Raw genomic sequence first — 19,595 nt, 5'->3', positions numbered from 1 at the left:
TATACTGTTGGTGGGAGTGCAAACTTGTTCAACCACTATGGAAAGCAGTATGGCAGTTCCTCAAAAGACTAAACAGAGCTCCCCTATGACCCAGCAATTCCACTACTTGGCATTTACCCAACCGTCCAGAAACAAGGACATACTAAATCCACCAGCACAACAATGTTCATTGCAGCACTATTTACCATAGCAAAGATATGGAACCAACCCAGATGTTCCTCAGTTGATGAATGGATCAACAAGATGTGGTATTTGTACACAATGGAATTCTAAACTGCATTTCTTTTATGACCAGAGATGTTGAGCATTTCTTCATGTGTCTATAGGCCATTTTTGTTTCTTCTTCAGAGAAGACTCTCTTTAACTTTTTGGCCCATCATTTAATGGGATGGTTGTTACTTTGGAGATTAGTTTTGAAGTGACTCAATTTTTTGAGTTGTTGATATATTTTAGATATGAGGCCTTTGTCTCTTGTATGGTTGGTGAAGACTACTACACTGTTGGTGGGAGTGCAAACTCATTCAACCACTATGGAAAGCTGTATGGCAGTTCCTCAAAAGACTAAACATAGAACTCCCTATGACCCAGAAATTCCACTACTAGGCATTTACCCAACCATCCAGAAACAAGGGCATACTAAATCCACTAGCACAACGATGTTCACTGCAGCACTATTTACCATAGCAAAGATATGGAACCAATCCAGATGTCCCTCAGTTAATGAGTGGATCAACAAGATGTGGTATTTATACACAATGGAATTCTATGCTGCCATCAGAAAGAATGACATTGCCCCACTTGTAAGGAAATGTAAAGTCATGGAAAAAATCATAGTAAGTAAAGTAAGCCAGCCTCAAAGGAATATAGGCTCAATGGTTTTTCTCATTTGTAACAATTACTCCAAATCCAGAACTCTCATAGCAGAGAATTACAATAGTTCAAAACCTACGTCCATAAGGTCGTATAGGATGAGACTAAATGAAAGGATCTCTAGGAAATGGAAACAAGAGCTTTATCTTGTGTGATTGTTGTTCTTAATGCACTATGTTATTTCTCTTCACTTTTATTGTCTTTTGTTTAATCTCATATTGTTATTTTATCTGACTGTGCTACTTGGTATATTGTATATATGTTTGATTATTTGAAAAAGAAAAGGGAAGGGGAGAAAACAGATGATTGTGAGGGGTGGGGGGAAAGAGAAACAGGGAAAAAAACATGAGAAGTTATATCATTGGGTGAGAATGTAACTGTAACCCCTCTATGCATTACAACAACAACAACAAAAAAAAAACAAGAGAACACTCATGAAAAAAATAATTCATTGAAGATCTATGCTCTTTCTATTCCACCATGAAACCAGACAGATCTCAATTCTGAAAAATAAAAATGTATCCTTGACCTCTTTATCCATACTAGGGTACTTAGCACAATGAAATTCACATGTAACTCTAGTAAATGTGTAATATGATGACTATGACAGATTTGGAAATTTTAATTAGTATTAAGCTACATCCAATGATGCAGAATATTTGCCAAATTCTTTTCTGAAAAGAAATGTGTGGGAAAACATTCTTTTTCACTTTTGCATAGGATTCGTCATGAGCCAACATTCAAAGGAAGACATCATATACACGGGTCCTCATAATAGCTTTAACTATTTTCATTGAGTATTAATCAATTCATTTAGTACACTTTTGATTGGATACTAGTAGTACTTGAAAAAAATCACCAGTTCTCAGCTCAGAAAATGATCCATGGTCTCAGGATCACAAGTGGTGGTGATGTTTTATAAGCTTGCTAATAACCTGAAAGATAAGTGTGAATAGTGGGACAGAAAATTCATCAAAACTATAATTATTCAGATCCTAAACAGAGATGTAATATAGAATAGGAATGGGAAGAACTTCATAAAGACCAAAGTAGGTTATGTAATCGAGCTCCACAATGGTGAATGGAATTTAGAGTAGTAAGTTCAAGGTAAGTCACAGTGGAAGAAGCAATTCAAACTACTCATACACAGAACACTAATGGTTTCTGAATTACTAGAGCCTTTCAAGAATGAATTTGAGATGCTACAGTTGAAAGCTCAAAGAATATGGTGACTTGACATAGAAAGGAAGATTTTTAAAAATAAATAAATAAAGGAGATATTGGGTTGTAATAAGAAGGAAATTGAGAATAATATGAAAAATAGTCTTTGTTATCGCTTGAAATACCTCCATAGCCATTCAGGAAATTTGAAATTAAAAAGTTACCTTGAATATTGCCTTTAGTTGGGAAGATATCATCTGTTAATCAATGATAAAAGGGAAATGAGAAGGAAAATACAAGGAGAATAGTAAGAGCTTCCAAAAAAATAACTTAGAGTTTTTATGTATGCTGCAACAAGACTAAAATAGTAAGAAAGTTGTACATGGAGAAAGCAAAGTCTACATGAATTTTTAATTGTTTTCTGGTAAAAGGTAGATATGCAAAAATGTTGGTATGGAAAGATGTGAGATGATCAATGGATTTTTACAGACAGTGTTGTTCAGCTAGACTGGGAGCTAAGCTTGATCAGAACATACACATAAGCCTTACATGTCTTGTTACAAGTCATGTAAATCACTGTAATGTCTTTGTTTTATATTCTCAGAAGAAGGGAACTTCTTAGTCACACAGTGATGAAAGCCATTAATACTTTCCATGAATGCTTCATAGGAAATATCTTTGCACATAGGGATGATGAAAAATCCTGAGTGCACATTAGAAGAGTTAGTGAATTAAGGTTATTTTTGTCAGTTAAATTACCACTCAAAGTATCTGAATCCATTGTGGCCTAGGATGTTTGAAATTATCAATATCAATTGTTATTTATTCAGGATTTATTGTGACTTACTGGTAATAATTTCTTCAAGGGATAAAACATCAATCAGAGCTAATAAAAGAAACAAAAACCACTCTCAAAGAATATTTGAGCTTAAACTCAAAGAGTTTAAGCAAAGGACTATTTACAATTTGTGTCAGGCAAAAAAAAATCTGTTGCAGACCCATAGGTCCAATAATCCTGTACTGTTGTTTTATTTGTTGTAAACGTATCTTCAACCAGAAGAACTAAGATAAGGAGCAGATATCAGCTAGAATAGCTATATGCAAAATAAAACTTCCAGAAATCAGACTAAAGAGACCAAAAGGTAGAATAGTAAAGATAACCATCACAGAATTTGTCAGGATGTTCATCTCCAAGACTTAAGTGTACCTGACACAGAATAGACAATTAATGACAAATGAATGCTTGAAGTGATAGATGAATGAACACAAGTAGAGAAAGTATTGTTTTATTAGTATTAAATAAGGCCCACAAATTTGGAAATACATGGATACTCTTTAATGCAATTAACATAGTCCTCCCAATTAAAGAAATTTAATTAAACATATAGAAGAGATGATCATTTCATTAGGAAATGTCATAGACAAGAATGGTGCTCTCTATAGCTAAATTAACCACTTTGTAATTATCAGGAGTTTAGAAAGAAAAATGGCATAGGAAAAACAAACCAAAACAAATATCTGGCAGAGAAAAATCATTTGAAAGTATTCAAAGAGAGTCTGTATCTGCATATGACTTGTAAGCCATAACTGAGTGAGACTATTTATTAGATCTTGTTTAGACTATTTATTCAGGTGACTTAAACTTCATAATATAGAATAAATTGATGACTTGCTATGATTCTTGTAGAGGAAAACCTTATGGTTCTTCAGTGTTAATTAATGAAGCTAAGAACGTATCTTAAACAGAATGCATCTACGTTACTCTATATTTAATGAGAACAAATTTAAAATCAATTTATTCACTAAGTGTAGAACGTAAGTGTAACTGTGAAATTTTTCAAAGCTTAAAACAACTCTTGTCATGGCTGAGATTTCTCTCTACCCAAAAAAAAAAATCCCTGATGCTTTCAAGTTGTATATTCTGCTTCTTCTATCCTAGTGCCTTTGAACCTTTCATTGACATTGAGTATTGCAGTTTTGCCTCTGAGTTCACACAGTAACCCCCCACCCCAACTTTACTACCTCTGAGATATCTTACCTCAAACATTTGAAAAGAAATTCCTTCAGGCATAGGTGTACTTCTAATAATCAACAAATAAACACTACTATCACAACTGGCAATTTTGAACTTAGCTTTTTTATAACAGGCATATAAACAGTAACAGAATACTTGCCAAAGTATTCTGTTTCACTGAGAGTTCAGTACCTCCCTTCTTTGGTCCAGTGGTTAACATTGGTGGTTTCAAAGGCAAATGCCTTCTGCCTTCTCCAATATTTTCTCAGAATATGGTCCTGTTTTCCCCACAGAGCTTTCTGCACCTAAGATTTCCAACACATTGTTGTTTATTCCTATTTTGTGGAGGCGGCAGAGTCACAGAAGATGGCATATCATTCTCTCCTTCATTTTCAAAGTTCCTGCAGGCCCACCAGTAACACATTTTGAACATCTATAATTGGCAGGCAGACCTTGTATCACAATTACAGCCTTGATCTCCTTTCTCTCTCTCTCTCTCCCTCCCTCCCTCCCTCCCTCCCTCCCTCCCTCCCTCTCTCTCTCTCTCTCTCTCTCTCTCTGTATCTTTCCCTATTCACCCAAGGTTCCAGACTTCCCTCCTTTCTTGTCTCGTGTTGATGAAAATAAGTAGCTGTTACAATGACACACTCAGACAAAAGAATCATAGCAAAACACACTAATCCAAGCTGCTCATAGAATTCAAATCATTTGCCTGCTTTAAATCCATCACTACCTATAAATATGCTCAGAAAAAAAATGATACCAAACAAGCTCTGGCTCGAAATCACCAAGGAATGAAGTCTGTGAAGAATATAGGGCTTGTGTTAAGAGCTCTCTAGGAATTAGTTGAATTTCCTGACACCACAAACAGAATTGAGTGAGATGTTATAAAGGAGAAACAACCAGAGGACTGTTTCCTCGTTTGAATAGACTGTATAAAGTAGGAATCGCAGCAACCTAGAATGACCACAGCAGCAATCAGAATTTACCGATCATTTACTATTGCCAGAATCTCTCTTCCATAATCACCTTACTAGTAGCTTTACTTCTCATGAAAACCTCTGACATTCTTTTTTATTGCGGAGAGCCCAGCACCCACCACATAAATGAATAGTTCAGGGGGAAAAATAATATTTTAAACAGCATTCCTTACTTTTGAAAACAAGGTAAGCTACATTCACAACGTTTTAAGTTTATCTTGGCTGGGCAAATAGCTGTGTAAATGGCTTATTTAAATATTTTGAAATAATTAATCAGTCAGAGGCTAACTTTATAGCCAATGATGCCACAAGTCACACACATTTTATAGAGGCCACTTCCCCCTTGGACTTTTAGATTATCTTCTGTAAATTAAGGCCATTGGATGATTTTGGAGATATCTTCTAATTCAGTACATGAGGTGACTGGGAATGGATGAGTATGGAAATTTCCAAGATGGGTTTTGAATTAACTGGAATGTCTCTGGAAGCATAATTGTATTTTGGGAAAAAAAATATTTCACACATATTAAGGTCATTCTATAGCTAATACAGCCATTAGGAAAACTGCCTTTACTATTATTTGTTCAAGAGCCATCTGATGGACTAAGCACCAGACTATCAACTATGAATGTAAGACTCCACTTGTTATTCCTTTTCTAGAAATTTCCATACTCTGCTTTCACACTAACATTCCAGACTGTTTCTCTTCAGCTTAAATGATAACCCATGTACATCTATTTTCAACTGAAAGCACAGGATATCAACATTTCAAAATTTCATTAGACAATTCAACTCTAAATTGAATGAGTTGTAACTGGTCAAAAGCATCTGAGATATGTCAAAGATTGTCAAATGGGTCCCAAAATCCCATTCTTTACATCTCTAAGCTCTTCTTCCATGTTAGTTTCAAACAACACAGAGAACAGGAGCTGGGTTACATAATTTCTTTCCATTTCTAACGTTATTGATCTCTTAATGTCATAACCAGGTGATATAAGATCAACAGAATATTTCTTTTTTCTTTATGAAGTTAGAAGAGAAATACTAGCTAGTCAGTTGTCACATGTATCTTCAAAATGTACCCAGAGTTTGAAAGATGCTATCAGTTAGTATTTGTATAAAAATATTAGTAACTATTTCATCAAAATGTAGATTATTTTTCTATTGGGCACCAAGTATCTATTTCCCAATATACATGTCTTCTCTAGTAAACATTTCCCAGCCTCCCTTACGATCATGTGTTACCACATGTGACTAAATGTAGGCCAAAGGGAGAGTAGAAGTGTTGTACTTTTCTGAGTCATCCGTGCTGCATAGTTTTCCTCCCCTTTATTGTATTTGGATAAGATGCTCCAGCAAACAATCCAACTCTAGTCATGCATAGTCAAGATAATTTCAAGATTAAGTGAGTTTATGAAATTCCAGGCCACAAATTAATAATTAAAAGTATTTTCTTCCCTTGAGTAATGTTTAGGCTCAGATATACTAATGAAATCACTAAGAAGGCACTAAATGATTAAAATTTCCCAAACTTACTTAGTCACAGAAATGATTTCTCTGAAAAACTCTCATAATTTTTTAAATGAATATGTTCTCATAGCACATGGCATGGAAAACACTGGTTAAGTGAGGGAATGGTAGATGAGCAAGAGCAGAAATACTCATAAGCAGGAGTGGCATGATGGCATGAGAATAAAGACATACACCTTTCAGATTTCCTTCAAAGATACTATAGGCCACAGCAGAATGGTTCAATATACAATGACAGACACAAATATGGGTAAATATAGGTCTTCATAGAGAATAGACTCCTAGTTTTGTCATTTGTTTAGGAGTAGTCTTAAGCAATTTCACTGCTAAAATCAGAATTTCTTATCAAGTTTGCTGTACAATGGAAACCAGATTATTTTCATTCTGTGAATTCCATACATAGCTTGGTATTGCAGTAATTACTGAACATATCTGTCACTTTCTGAGTTCTGAGTCTTGTTAGAAAATGCAGAGGGGATGGTGTGGTATAATATACTATAAAAAGAGCCGGACCCAGAGGGTGAGGTAACTGGACTCTGGCAAGGGCACAAATGGGAAACTATCACAGCATTTAACTATTCACTCCATTCTAAGAAGGCTCCCTCAAGTCTATGTTAGCACTAATGTGTGTAATTCTGAAACATCACACTGTCAGAAGTAAATGTTCAGGACTGGACTCTTATCTTCCTGAACAAGATGCTAATTCTTACCTTTCAGATTGGTGAGGTAGAGTGTTTGAAAAGACTGCCTTCATTTTGCAGCCACACAGTCTATTACAACGTAAGACTGTAATACTGAAGCCTTATCAGCTGCCTTATTAGCTAACCATTAATGAGAAAAAGGTCTCCTCAGAGCCCCATTAGAGGAATCCATCCTTTGTGTGAGCTCAGTTCTCCTGTACTTATTTGATGAGAATAATCTGATGCTTCACAAATATATCTCTTTGATACACAGCTTATGTGTTTTCTTTCTTTCTTTCTTTTCTAACTTTTCTATTGCTATGGATTGTAAATTGTTTTGTACTTTTTACAACAGCTTCCTTAACCTACTAATTCACAAATAATCAAGGTAGCAGGTGAATGATAATGTTCACTACAGAAGTTACCGTCTTGAGGCTGAGGTGGCTGCGGGCAGGCTGGAGGAGCAGCACACGGAGAACACAATGAAGAATCCTTCTATTGTTGGACTCTTGTGCACAGATTCACAAGGACTTCATCTTGGCTGCCGGGATGCTCTGTCATATGAACATGCTGGGGTGATACCTGTTCTTGCCCAGCAAGTGGCCGAGCTAACCTCTGACCCCACTGATATGCCTGTGGTATGTCTAGAATCAGATAATGGGAACATTATGATCCAGAAACATGATGGCATAACAGTGGCAGTGCACAAAATGGCCTCTTGACATCTCCTGTCCGTTTTCTAGAAGCTTATCATAGGAGTTCAACCTGTCAATGCTAATGAAAACTTATAAAATTACTGAATTATGCTTGTAAAACTATTGACGTTCCAGTGGTTAGATCATTCACTTAATATACATTTGGGACTTTTCGATTTATATAAGTTGCTTTTACACTAACCTCTCAATATGCAAGTAAGAATTTTTCATGCTCAAGGCTCTACCACTTGATCTACAGCTCTATTTCTAGCTTCTTGGGAGTAGTTAATTGGAAATAAGAATCTCATGGACTTTTCCACCCTGGCTGTCTTCAGACTACAGCCCTCAAATCTTGGCCTCCTGAGTAGCTAGGAGTAAGTACAGGTATGAGCCACTGCCATATAGCTAAGAAAAGATCATATTTTGAAGCATGTTTCTTTGTGTCCAAAAAATAGATGCAGTGAGGAACAAGGATGTTTTCAGTAGAAGGAAATGGCTATGAGAGGACTAACCAAAATGAGTATTTATATAATAGCAAGTGATCTAATTTGATTGGATAAGCAAGAGGGGAAAAAATTGGTCCAGGTAACCTTGTCTAAAGAATTTTCTACATGCAATAAATCTGTTGTAGGGAAAAAAGAAGTTATATCGCTAGGATTCTTAGGATGTATTGCTAACAGCTCTGCCCTTTTTATACATCTCACTGATCAATAAAACTTTCATAATAATCCTATGAGGTTGATGATTCCCATTTTCCTAATCAGGCAACAGAGATAAAGATGAACTAAAAAACCCTAGTGTATATGCTTATATGGATAATAAAATTGAATAAATTTTAGTATATGTAAGCATGAAACTCCATGGATTCAACCTTTTGAATACTTACAGACAAGTTTAACAAAATAAGTATCAGGAATCAAAACAAGTTTGAAGAGGGTAAAGGCTAGAAAGTGAAGAAGAAAATGAGAAAAGCAATCATGGAACAAATACAGTCAGAATACTCAATGTGATCAGGAAAGTGGAAAGGGTGAAATGAGTCAGGGGATATGAGTAGATTTCAGAATGTGGGAGGGAGAGGTAAGGGATGAGTTTGATGAAGAAGCTCGGAACACTTAAATGGACATGTTAACTTGTAACCCCTTTGTCTAAGTTTGGAAGTTTAGGAGGAAAAAAAGAAGAACTGGTGCAAAAAATCTCACAATTACAAAGAAGCAGAGCAAGTATTTTCTTGCTCTCAGAATTGATTTCCATTAGATGGATACTGATGGTTCGTGCCTGTAATACTAGCTATTCAGGAGGCTGCATTTGAGAATCACAGTTTGAAGCCAGCCTAAGCAGAAAAGTTCATGAGACTTGTAGCAAATTAAACAGCAAAGAGCTGGAAAAAGGAGCATGACTCAAAGGTACCAGGAACAGAAATGCCCAACCAGACCATGTTGGTCCTGAGTTCAAGTCCTAATATTGGTACATACACACATACACCTCTGTGTGTGTGTGTGTGTGTGTGTTGTGTGTATGTGTGTGTAAGAGAGAGAGAAGAAAAGAAAAGAGAAGAGGAGAATTGATGTGCACAACTCCCCAGCAGTTGATGCCTGGATGTGCAGCTGCAGGATCCAGGATGCCCCCATACCCCTGGTGGCTTGGAAACTCTCTCACACTTAGACTGGGGTACATGGAAGCCACTTTGTTTTCAGTTCATAGTTGAGTCTCCAGAGCTCCTTCAAGGAAGAGGGTGGCAGGGCAGACATTCTCCAGGCATCCACCACCTGGGTGCTCTGTTTCTATTCAGGGCTAACTTTATTAAGACATCAGAGCTGACACACATAGCTGGCTGCAGGGGAAATCATGATCAGGCAAAAAGGTGGTGGGGTGGAGGTAGTGAGCACTTAATAAAAGATATTTCTTTTTCCTTTTTTAATCTAAGTCTGGCAGGAACACCTTTCGAAGGTGATTGAAGAGTTGGAGTTTACTTTTTCTTTTCTTTTTTTTTTTTTAAAGAAAAGCACTCTTTCCATGCTTGTCCCTCCCCCCTCCCAATTCTCTTAGTACATACAATGTTTTCTTCTAGATATTCATCCAATTAACTGGTCAGACAGCGGGAATCTGATCTGGGGAATAAACAATTCTTCAAAGACAAACCACTCAGTGCTTTTCTTTGGAGAACTCTCTCCTCCACCCATCCACCCATCCAGACACCAACCCCCAGTTATACATCCTCTTTCTTTTTTTCTCTTTTTCCTTATAATCCTGAATCTGGCCTAGATATCACAGCTTCAGAACTGAGAACTGTCATCTGTGGTCTGCCACTTTCCCCACCCTGCCATGAATGACACTTTAGTTCTGTGTTAATTGCCCTAGTGAGACTGGGCTATCAGCCAGGGCCTGTCTCAGATTTACCGATTGCAGACGTGAGCAGAGTGAGTGAGCAGGCATGCAGAGGTCGAGACACAGAGGGACCAAGTTCAAGGGCAATGAATGATACACATAAACAAGGGGAACAATAAAGACATGAAGGTTGAGATCAAGACTAGCAAATACAATAAACAGCTGTGATAATCCCCATTTGTTGATAGACAAAGAATTTACAGAAAAAAAATCTTCAATGAACAACTTCCATTTCTTAACACTTTAAAAAGTCATTTCTTTACATCGTTTTGTGCCTCATCTCTGGGCATCTCTGAAAATATCTGAGGCCATCTCAGTGATTTTCTTTCTAATATTTGAAGTGTGTAGTCATCAGAGCAATGCTAGATACCAAACCCCAAATCTCAGTGTTTTGTAACAACTAAAATATTACAGTCACTGTATATGTCACACCCACTCAAATACTTCTTACCTGTACTACTCAATCCTCCCACTTTTAAAATATTTATTTTTAAGTGACAAAATGTTCTTTTGCATTCCATTTTCCTAATTTTTTTACTATACATATGTACAGTAACATTTTATTAGGAGGACCATAAATTCGGCTCCATATATGTTGTGCTAACTTTCTCTTTAGGAATAGATTTTAGAGCAGAGTAGAGCATTTGGTGAAATCACCACAGTGTGTCTTAACTGTCCTACGAGGCCCCCATCAGAAGTACAATATATTGTCCTGTAACTATTGATCCAAATGGCTACATTTCTAAAGCAGAATATGATTGTGTAGTGAGAGCAGTCCAGAGGTGCAGTAAAACGCCCTCCAGTATATAAAGACGTAAAGATTAAAGTCACCCTGTAGATTCCTCTTAACTCCTCTAAATCCACTGTGTAATGTGTTCTTTTAAGATAAATCAAAAACGTGGTTGAAATTAACATGACAGGAATGGCATTCATAAATAAAAATGCTTCACAGCATTGTCCAGATCAGACAAAGTTCATTTTGCTTCAAATACACAAAAAGACTCTTAATTAAAACCCCAGATGTCAAAAAAGGAACATCTGAATATCTCCGAGGCACAACAACACCCTAAAATTTGTCAGACAGAACACGTATTCCGGATCAGAAACCGAGACGTTGCTACACAGGATGCCCTACGGTGTTAATACGAACAGTTTTGGGGGCTATGGTTAGTCTTCAATTTCTATGAAGTTAAAATGTTTTCCAAAGGACAGGTGGAAACTGATGAATGAGACTTTAAATGGTGCTTCGCTGAAAGGCAGTGGGGGTTTAACCATTTCTTGACTCTGCCTCCTGCCATTAATTACCACTTAAATAGATTTTAAGGAAGCTGTGTATACCTTATGGAGTTTAGTTTAGAAGGATCACTGCCAAATTAGTATTTAAGATACTTTGTGATAGAAATGGTGCTTCTGGCTTTGATTTGGTTTCATGCTAGAAAAAGCACAAAGGAACTCTACATTTTAAAATAGTCACAGAACACAGCTGACTGAGCCAAGCAAGCCTTGCTTTAAATGTATCAAAGTTTAGGGGAATTATTTATTATCACTTTAATTAATAAACTAGCTTGTCTTCACCAGTGTAGCATTGTGTCCTGAAGTGCCCGTTTGTGTCTAAAGGAATCCATACATTGATTGCACATACAAAGATCTGACTCAAGAATTTTAATGAAATGTAGTGTGCTGTGGATTGTACCAGACTTATTAGCCTTAAAAGTAGTAAATACAATTGCCATTGACATTCTGAAAGCTTTGAGGGTGTTGCGGAGGTCTATGATCTGCGGAGGAAAATGTGGCATGAGGCTGGAGGGACACTTGTGTTCTCCCATCTCTGTCACTCACCTTGGAGCAGGTGCACCAAATTGGGATGAAATGCCCAAGCAAGAATACTTCTCTTCCAGATCTCTGGCAGAGGAGAACAAAGCTGGAGGGAGTGTCAGACCACAAGAGGATCACAAGTGCCAAAAGCCATCCCCCAAAACTATGCTAGCCCTTAGAAGAAATGAAGAACTCTAGAGGCAAGCAAAGAGATGAGAGAAGGTAGCAAGAGCTGGGCACAAAGAGAAAAGGGGAGAAACATGGCGGAGAGTGAGAGAATGCCCCAAGAGGGCCAGGCAGAATTGCTTTTCTTCCCACTCAAGTAAGCTGTCAAAAACCAAATGCCATCTTATTTAGGAGTGGGGGGTACTACCTCAGCATGTAACGATTTGGGAATTCATTAATTTGTCTCATCAGCACAGTGAATACATGTCTAAAAGGTATGCATTGAACTATAGGACTAAATCCTTTCTGAGAAGACTTTTTGGTGCCTCAGAGAATTTGCACTTAGTAGCCTACTGTTCTCTCTCTCTCCCTCCCTCCCTCCCTCCCTCCCTCCCTCCCTCCCTCCCTCCCTCCCTCCCTCCCTCCCTCCCTCCCTCCCTCCTCTCTCTCTCTCTCTCTCTCTCTCTCTCTCTCTCTCTCTCTCTCTCTCTCTCTCTCTCTCTCTCTCTCTCTCTCTCTCTCTCTAACAGAGCCATTTGTGAAAACTTGGGACTTGGATCTTAATTGTAGAGCTGAAGATAATACAGAACACATTTTGGAAATAGTATTTCTCTCTTTGGTAATAAGGGCACATTTCTACCAGGGTTTGTGTTCCATTAAGAGTTAATAAATGACCAAGATCAAGACTAATCCCCTGTCAAGGTTCACTTTCATTACAGGTTCCTGTTATTTTTCCAGTGCCTTTTGCTCTGCCCTTCTTACTACATATGGAAAACCTATATCAAGATGGTTGTCATGGCAATGAAAAGATTTGCATGTGTCTTATCTATCTATTTAAATACCTTCTTATGGTTTATAACTACTATAATACAGCCCTCCAGCTCTGCTCATCACTAATTTAGAGCTAGCCTGTTGTGTGTGAGGTCATCGATACCATCTGAAGCATGTTGTCTAGACAACTATGAAACACGACTCACCATGGGGGGAATTGCTATATGCAAATAGAAAAGGTGAAATGGTGATATGTGCCCTGGGTAGTTTTGAAGTCTGCATGGACAGCTGTGAGCATATGTCCTTTCAGGACAAAACACAAGGCACAAGAATATTTGTGTTTCCTTCTCCTGTCCTGCTACATTTCTGTCTTCCTGTTTGCCATCCTCTACTATAATTTCAAGAGTTGAGGCATCATCTCGAGGTTCTGTCTTACATCTGTCTAACATGGGATTTTGAGATATCAGGTATGGAAGCAAAACTTTCATGTACAGTAAGATTCTGATTTATTGGCTCAGGATTCTCAACATTCTCTCCTGTCTTCCTCTATCATCAAATTCATTCATTTTTCCACATAGCTCTTATTATTTAGAAAACTAAGCCATAACTATTATTGAGAATACATAGCTTATACCACTGGTGGACGGCCATAAAACAATTGCCCAAAAGGACAAAAATATAAGCAAAAAAAAAAAGGGCACCCTGTTAGCTATGTTCTAAAACCAACAAATTCACATTTGAACATGTAACAAGGATGTGGCACTGTAGGCCTTCTTTGATAACACCTACCTTGAAAGTTTCCCTAAAATCTGCCTGGTGACATTCTTTTAGAAATTGTAGTTTGATGCTTAAAAACAATTTTTAAAGGAAAACTTATGAAAAAAGTCTGGTAGTTTGGTAATATGGTGATTTTCTGCTTGCTTTTGAATTCTGTGGTCATAGTCACAAAGAATTCTTGAAGATAATTTATATCATTATTCATAGACTTAGGTAATGCTAACCTGTTCTTGAAGTAGCACATTATCAGCCATTTTACCCTGACAATAAAGTAGAACAGTGTTTACATATTGGACTACAATCACTGTTTGACTAATCTGTAAAGGGTAGATTTTTCTATTGCATTTCAATAGCTCATCTACTTCAAACTGTTGTGAACTTTCTAAAGATGTGTTTTCATTTATAATAGCAGATCTTGCCGTGTGGTAATCTGGAATTGAAGTTTCACTGACAGATTCATTCAACTAGCACTTTGCATGAGGCATTACTGCAAACACTATTTTTAAAAAAATATAAAAAATATAAAAGTGACAAAAAAACCTTCCAGCAATAATTTCTGCAATTTAGTAAACTAAGGATTTCAAGTCAGACATCAGTTTCTGGGTGTTTTTCATAATGGATTTCACGGGAGATGACCTGATAGGCAATCTCATGATCTGACTCATGCTTCGTGGTATATATTCCAACCCCATCAAAAAGCATTTCAAGCTACCTTCCTGTTCACAGGATGTGCCAGGCAAATGAAACACCGCACTGGTAACGTCCAGAGGTCCAGAATGACCCCTTTGCCTCCTGCCTCAGAAACAATCCTGCTCTGAGCCATTCCCTTTTGACAACAAACAGACAGGGCCTTAGAGCTGGAGTTCAGAGATGAAGGAGAATCATAATGAATGGAGCCTATCTAGTGTTGCTGGCAAGGACTTTGAAAGAGATTGAAAACCCTACCCCCCCCCCACAAAGAGTGGAGGGAGAGACAAAGAGGAAGTAGAAGAGGGAAGAGAGGAAGTTTGTGGCAGCAAACAAAGTAACCCCACCTTTTACTCCCTCCTCAGTTTCCCATTTAGGTGTTTTTGTGATTCATTTGCTTTACTTTCTTTTCTCCAGTTTTACTGCCTCATCCATGTCTATTCCATTTCAATACACTATATCATATTATCCAGGACACACCGCTCACATATCAAATGGATGGTTTAGAAAGAAGTAGTAATATCTGTATGGGCCTCTGGCTATGGCTGTGGCTAGAGGACATCAGAGCAATGCATTTAAATCCATATCCTTTCCTCCAGAGGCAGGAAGGTTTTTTCCTTATGATTCCTTACACTCACCCCTACCCTTTTCTATTGCAATCTTAAGGTTTTCTTCATATAACTTCCCTTAGGAAGTGCCCAGCATCACCACCTCCCACCCCAGACCCTGGGAAAGCTAGGTCCTGTCATTCTTTATCTAAACCAAGAGCATTAATATGCATCTGCTGTTAATGAATGAACCATTTTCTGCATCATACCCAGACAGATCATTTCTGTGCATGTAAATTCAAACAAATAATTTGCTAAAATTTAAAATAAAATCCACTCTTGCCTCAAAGAATATGACAGGATATAATATTGATAATCTTCTTGTTTCCCCTTGAAGTGTTTACTCAGCTGTGGAATCTTTAGCCACCAAGTTATAACTTGTCAAATAGAACCAGCCACTATAGTTTTCATCAGCTTCACTAAGAATGGCCTGGAATGTACCAGAAGATTCTGCAGAACAAGATTGTTGTTCTGGCCTTGGTACTTGGTAGCATCACTGTGATCTGTAACTTTTTATCAAATAGAAACAGCTGCTTTGCAGCTGGGAAAGTCATTTAAACTCTCCTGACCCAGTTTCCTCTCTTGTACGGGGATGCGCTTTGAAAATGGTAAAGTAGTATACTAAATGCGTGATAATATTATCAGCATAGTTAATCACCATGCTCTCCTTTAGACCCCCACAAGTGTACAGTTGACATTTATGTAGCTGCAAAAAAAAATGAATAAAAAGAGAAATGTGATTGATTTTTTTTATAACTTCGGTGACAATATTCAAATGGGGAGATAGTACCATTAATATTAATTATCTGGGAAACTGACAAATATTAAAAAATATCTTAGGGGAAGAAATTATATGAGACTAGACACATCAAACTAAAACCCAAAGTAAATTAATAGCATTTTGGTGTTTGTTTCTTGTTGGTATTTTTTAATTTTTTTAAGACCTTATTCAGAAAGGAAGAAAGGAGCTACCAAACTCAAGTTCATTTTTTACAAAACTTATTCAAAATATTAATGGAATTTATTGACATGTATTCTTCTAAATAAATATCAGGCCAATAGCAGAACATTCTTTTGAATGATTTTATAATGCTTGGAAGTTTTAACTTGTTTGGACACTTTTCTGTCTGAAATAGGCCCTGGGCCAAAAGTTCTGTTTTAGAACTGTCTACTTACCCAATTGATAAGCATTTTTTTCTGATAATTATCCCCAAAAGAATGTTATTGATGTTTGTATTAATAAACTGTTTTCAAAGACCTCTGAAAAAAGAATAGGAAACAATCACAAATGTTGGCTATCTATATAACTTTGTTGGCATACATGTCTTTAACCAAAAATATTTTACTTGAAGTGTCATTATCAAAGTCAACACTGTTTATTCTCAAGAAAGAGTTTGGAGAATTTAGTCAAGTTAGTTAGATACTGTCAATAGAACTTATTCAAATTCTACTTCCATTTATATGGATATTTTGAACTAAAATATTAAGTTGAATATAAAGTATTGAACTACAGATAAAATATTGTCTTACAGGCATTGCTAGGAAAGGTGCTAAGATCTTTGATAGCCTTGTGATCCCTAGATTGAGTATCAGATTCAGTATTTACAAACACAAACCTTTTTCTATAACAAGACTTTATGTCTTGATCCAGAATATATTAAGCTAGTCAGGTACCTGTATTTTACACTTACAATCCTAGCTACTCAGGAGGCTGAGATCAGCCGGCCAGAGAAGAAAGTCCCTAAAACTCTTGTCTTCAATTAACAACCAAAAAGCTGGATGCAGAGCTATGACTCAAGTAGTAGCCTTGTGCACAAAAGCTCAGAGACAGTACTCAGGTCCTGACTTCAATTCCCAGAACTGGCACTGTATATAAAGCTAGATGGTCTAGGTTGTAATATGTAGGGATTTCTTGCATTGAAGATGGTGTAGATCAACATGAACAAACATACTGGTAGGGGGAGACTGAACCGAAACAAGGTATGGAGCAATATTTGACATTGTCTGGCAAAACCAAATGCACACATATTCTTCAATTCTACTTTTAATAGATAAACATTTAGGCATGAGAAAATACATGCTAGCATATTTATAAGTAGTATTGCTTATGAGAGACAAAAGTTGAGTGGTGCTGTGGCTCAAGTGGTAGGTAGAGCCTTAAGCTGAAGAGCTCAGGGACAATGCCCAGGCCCAGATTTCAAGCCCCATAACCAATGATAGAGTCTGTGTGTGGGGGGGGAGGAATACCATATATTTTATCAGATAATATTATAAAGTAGGGAATGTATTAAAGGTACTAGTATGTTTATATACAAATCTTTACTAATTAACAGTTGATTCAAAAAACCAAATTGCCCAAAAAATATAGACTATTTGATTCAATGTGGATAAAGTCCCCAAATTAGGAAAATGGACAGTATTTGAAAATGTAAACAAAGGTGGTACACATCAAAGAAAAGCAGGAAAATGGTTGCATACTGAAAGTCAAGTAGGGGACAAGGGAGACATTGGTTAAAAAGTGATGAATAAGAATACAATAGATAAATATTCTTAGATCTTGCTGTCTTAAAAGGTTGTGGAAAAGGTCATGATTCTGTACATTCATGGAGTAACAATATTGATATTGGAGTATGTGGGAGAGGGTGAGTAGATGGAGGTGGAGAAAAATCTGAAAGTCACTGAGCACCACATGAAAAGACAGGAAAACCAAGGAAAATATTATTTTTGAGAATAATATATTTGAGAGAATCAAGAAGCCTAAATGACCAATGGTGTCAAAAGAAGAGTGAATAATGCTCAGCAACTAAGTAATCAGGAAATCCTGGGAGGCAAATTTTGAAGCCCTTTTAACTAATTAGCAGGGGGCAGAGTCTGATCAGTGTGGGTTGCAAAGGAAATGAAGGATAAGAAAGAAGAGAAAAAGTTTTTCAGGGCCCTTGAAGATGAGATGTGAACACAGGATGGTAACTAGAGGGGAACATAAGGGCTTATAGGTTTTGTTTGCTCTTCTATTTTAAGATGAAAAGAGACTTGAACTCGTGTGTAATGATAGGGGAAATTAGTCAAGAAGAGAGGTGAAAATACAAGTGGGAGAAAGCCTCATTAGAACATAAAAATGAATTCCCTCTCCGGCTGAGCATAGTTAAAATTTTAATGAACTAATTCTCACAGAAATTAGAATGATACACATTTGCCTTTCAAATGAATGCCAGACACCACACCCCCAATGAAGAGCATCCTGAAAGTCCAGGGGATTGTGACAGTTCTAAGTGTTTGGTACCTGCTATCACACTTGAGAAAACAACTCTGCTTTATATGTCTCATCCTTTTCATCTGGTTAGAAAAATAATCTTCGACTCCTGAAGGTGAAAATAATTGTGTGGCTGTTACACAGGGAGCATGAACTCAGTAGAAGGAAGGAAAAACTACAAGAAGCTTACAGCCAGCTCTCAAACTCTGCATCTGCTGGAGAAGCTAGAGGCTTTCAGTGCAAGAGAGAGCAAGAGCTAAAGCTCATACTGAACTCTGAAGTTCAAGGATCAAGATGGAATAGATATACAATGGGGAGCACTAACATTTGTGGGGAGCCTTAACATTGGGGAATTGGGGAGAGCCCTAATATTTATACCAATGCCATGTGATCTCTCTCTGAGCAGCACTGCCTAATCTTACCAAATTTGGTGAGGAGGAAGGCCCACACTAGGGAACCATTAAAGGAGGATTCATCACATGGAACCAAAGCTGACAGGACGCTAAGAGAAGAGAGTCACCTTTCAGAGACACTTAAGTGGTTACAGCCGTTTATTTAGAAGAGCCAGGTATTCACAGACTAAGCTCCCAAGTATCCATAACTCATAGATTCTCTTAAAAATTATACACCTAAAAGCGAACTACATTTTGAGAATTCAGACGTAACATAGGCCATGTTGTTCTTCTACCAAGCTACAAAGCTGTGCAATTTATTTTTTAAAAGACTGTTAATTCAGAGAGTATATTGACTCAAGGCAAATTGTTGCGGCAAGGTAGAGTTCTGTGGAACATAACAGTCTATGGAGGGCTTCTTTAGGACCCACCAATGTGGCTTCAGTTTGAAATAGGATTAGCTTCCTCCAAATGCCTGTACTGAACAAAATTCTAGCAGGTAGGATTCTAAAGCAATCTTCCGTGATCTTTGTACATTGAGAGTGAGCAGAACCTACAACTAGCCCATAATCCATAAATATGACAAAAATAAAAAGATATAACTTTCATCAGATTATATCAAATGTCAAAGATGAAAGTGTTTATTGATACAATTGAGCATCTAACACATTGACCTGAAGTCAAAGCTCAGATTATTCTGAGGAAGGGGGTTTACCAAAGAGCTAAGCTGTTTTAAGGTCTGAAGATTAGATACGGCTTTTCATTCCAGGCTTGGGGAAACACAGCACCCTAACTTCTGCAGCTACAAGGAAATT

At 37.2% G+C, this 19,595-nt stretch overlaps 1 pseudogene; it reads left to right on the top strand.

Annotated features, from left to right (window-relative positions):
* The window catches only part of LOC150060711 (ragulator complex protein LAMTOR5 pseudogene), a 29,726-nt pseudogene extending 21,769 nt beyond the window's left edge, over positions 1–7,957 (top strand).
* The last annotated feature ends 11,638 nt before the right edge of the window (positions 7,958–19,595 follow it).

The sequence above is a fragment of the Megascapheus bottae genome, chromosome 7, assembly GCF_031878675.1.
Source record: "Megascapheus bottae isolate mThoBot1 chromosome 7, mThoBot2.hap1, whole genome shotgun sequence".
Taxonomy (NCBI): domain Eukaryota; kingdom Metazoa; phylum Chordata; class Mammalia; order Rodentia; family Geomyidae; genus Megascapheus; species Megascapheus bottae.
This window is presented reverse-complemented; position numbering and strand designations above follow the sequence as displayed.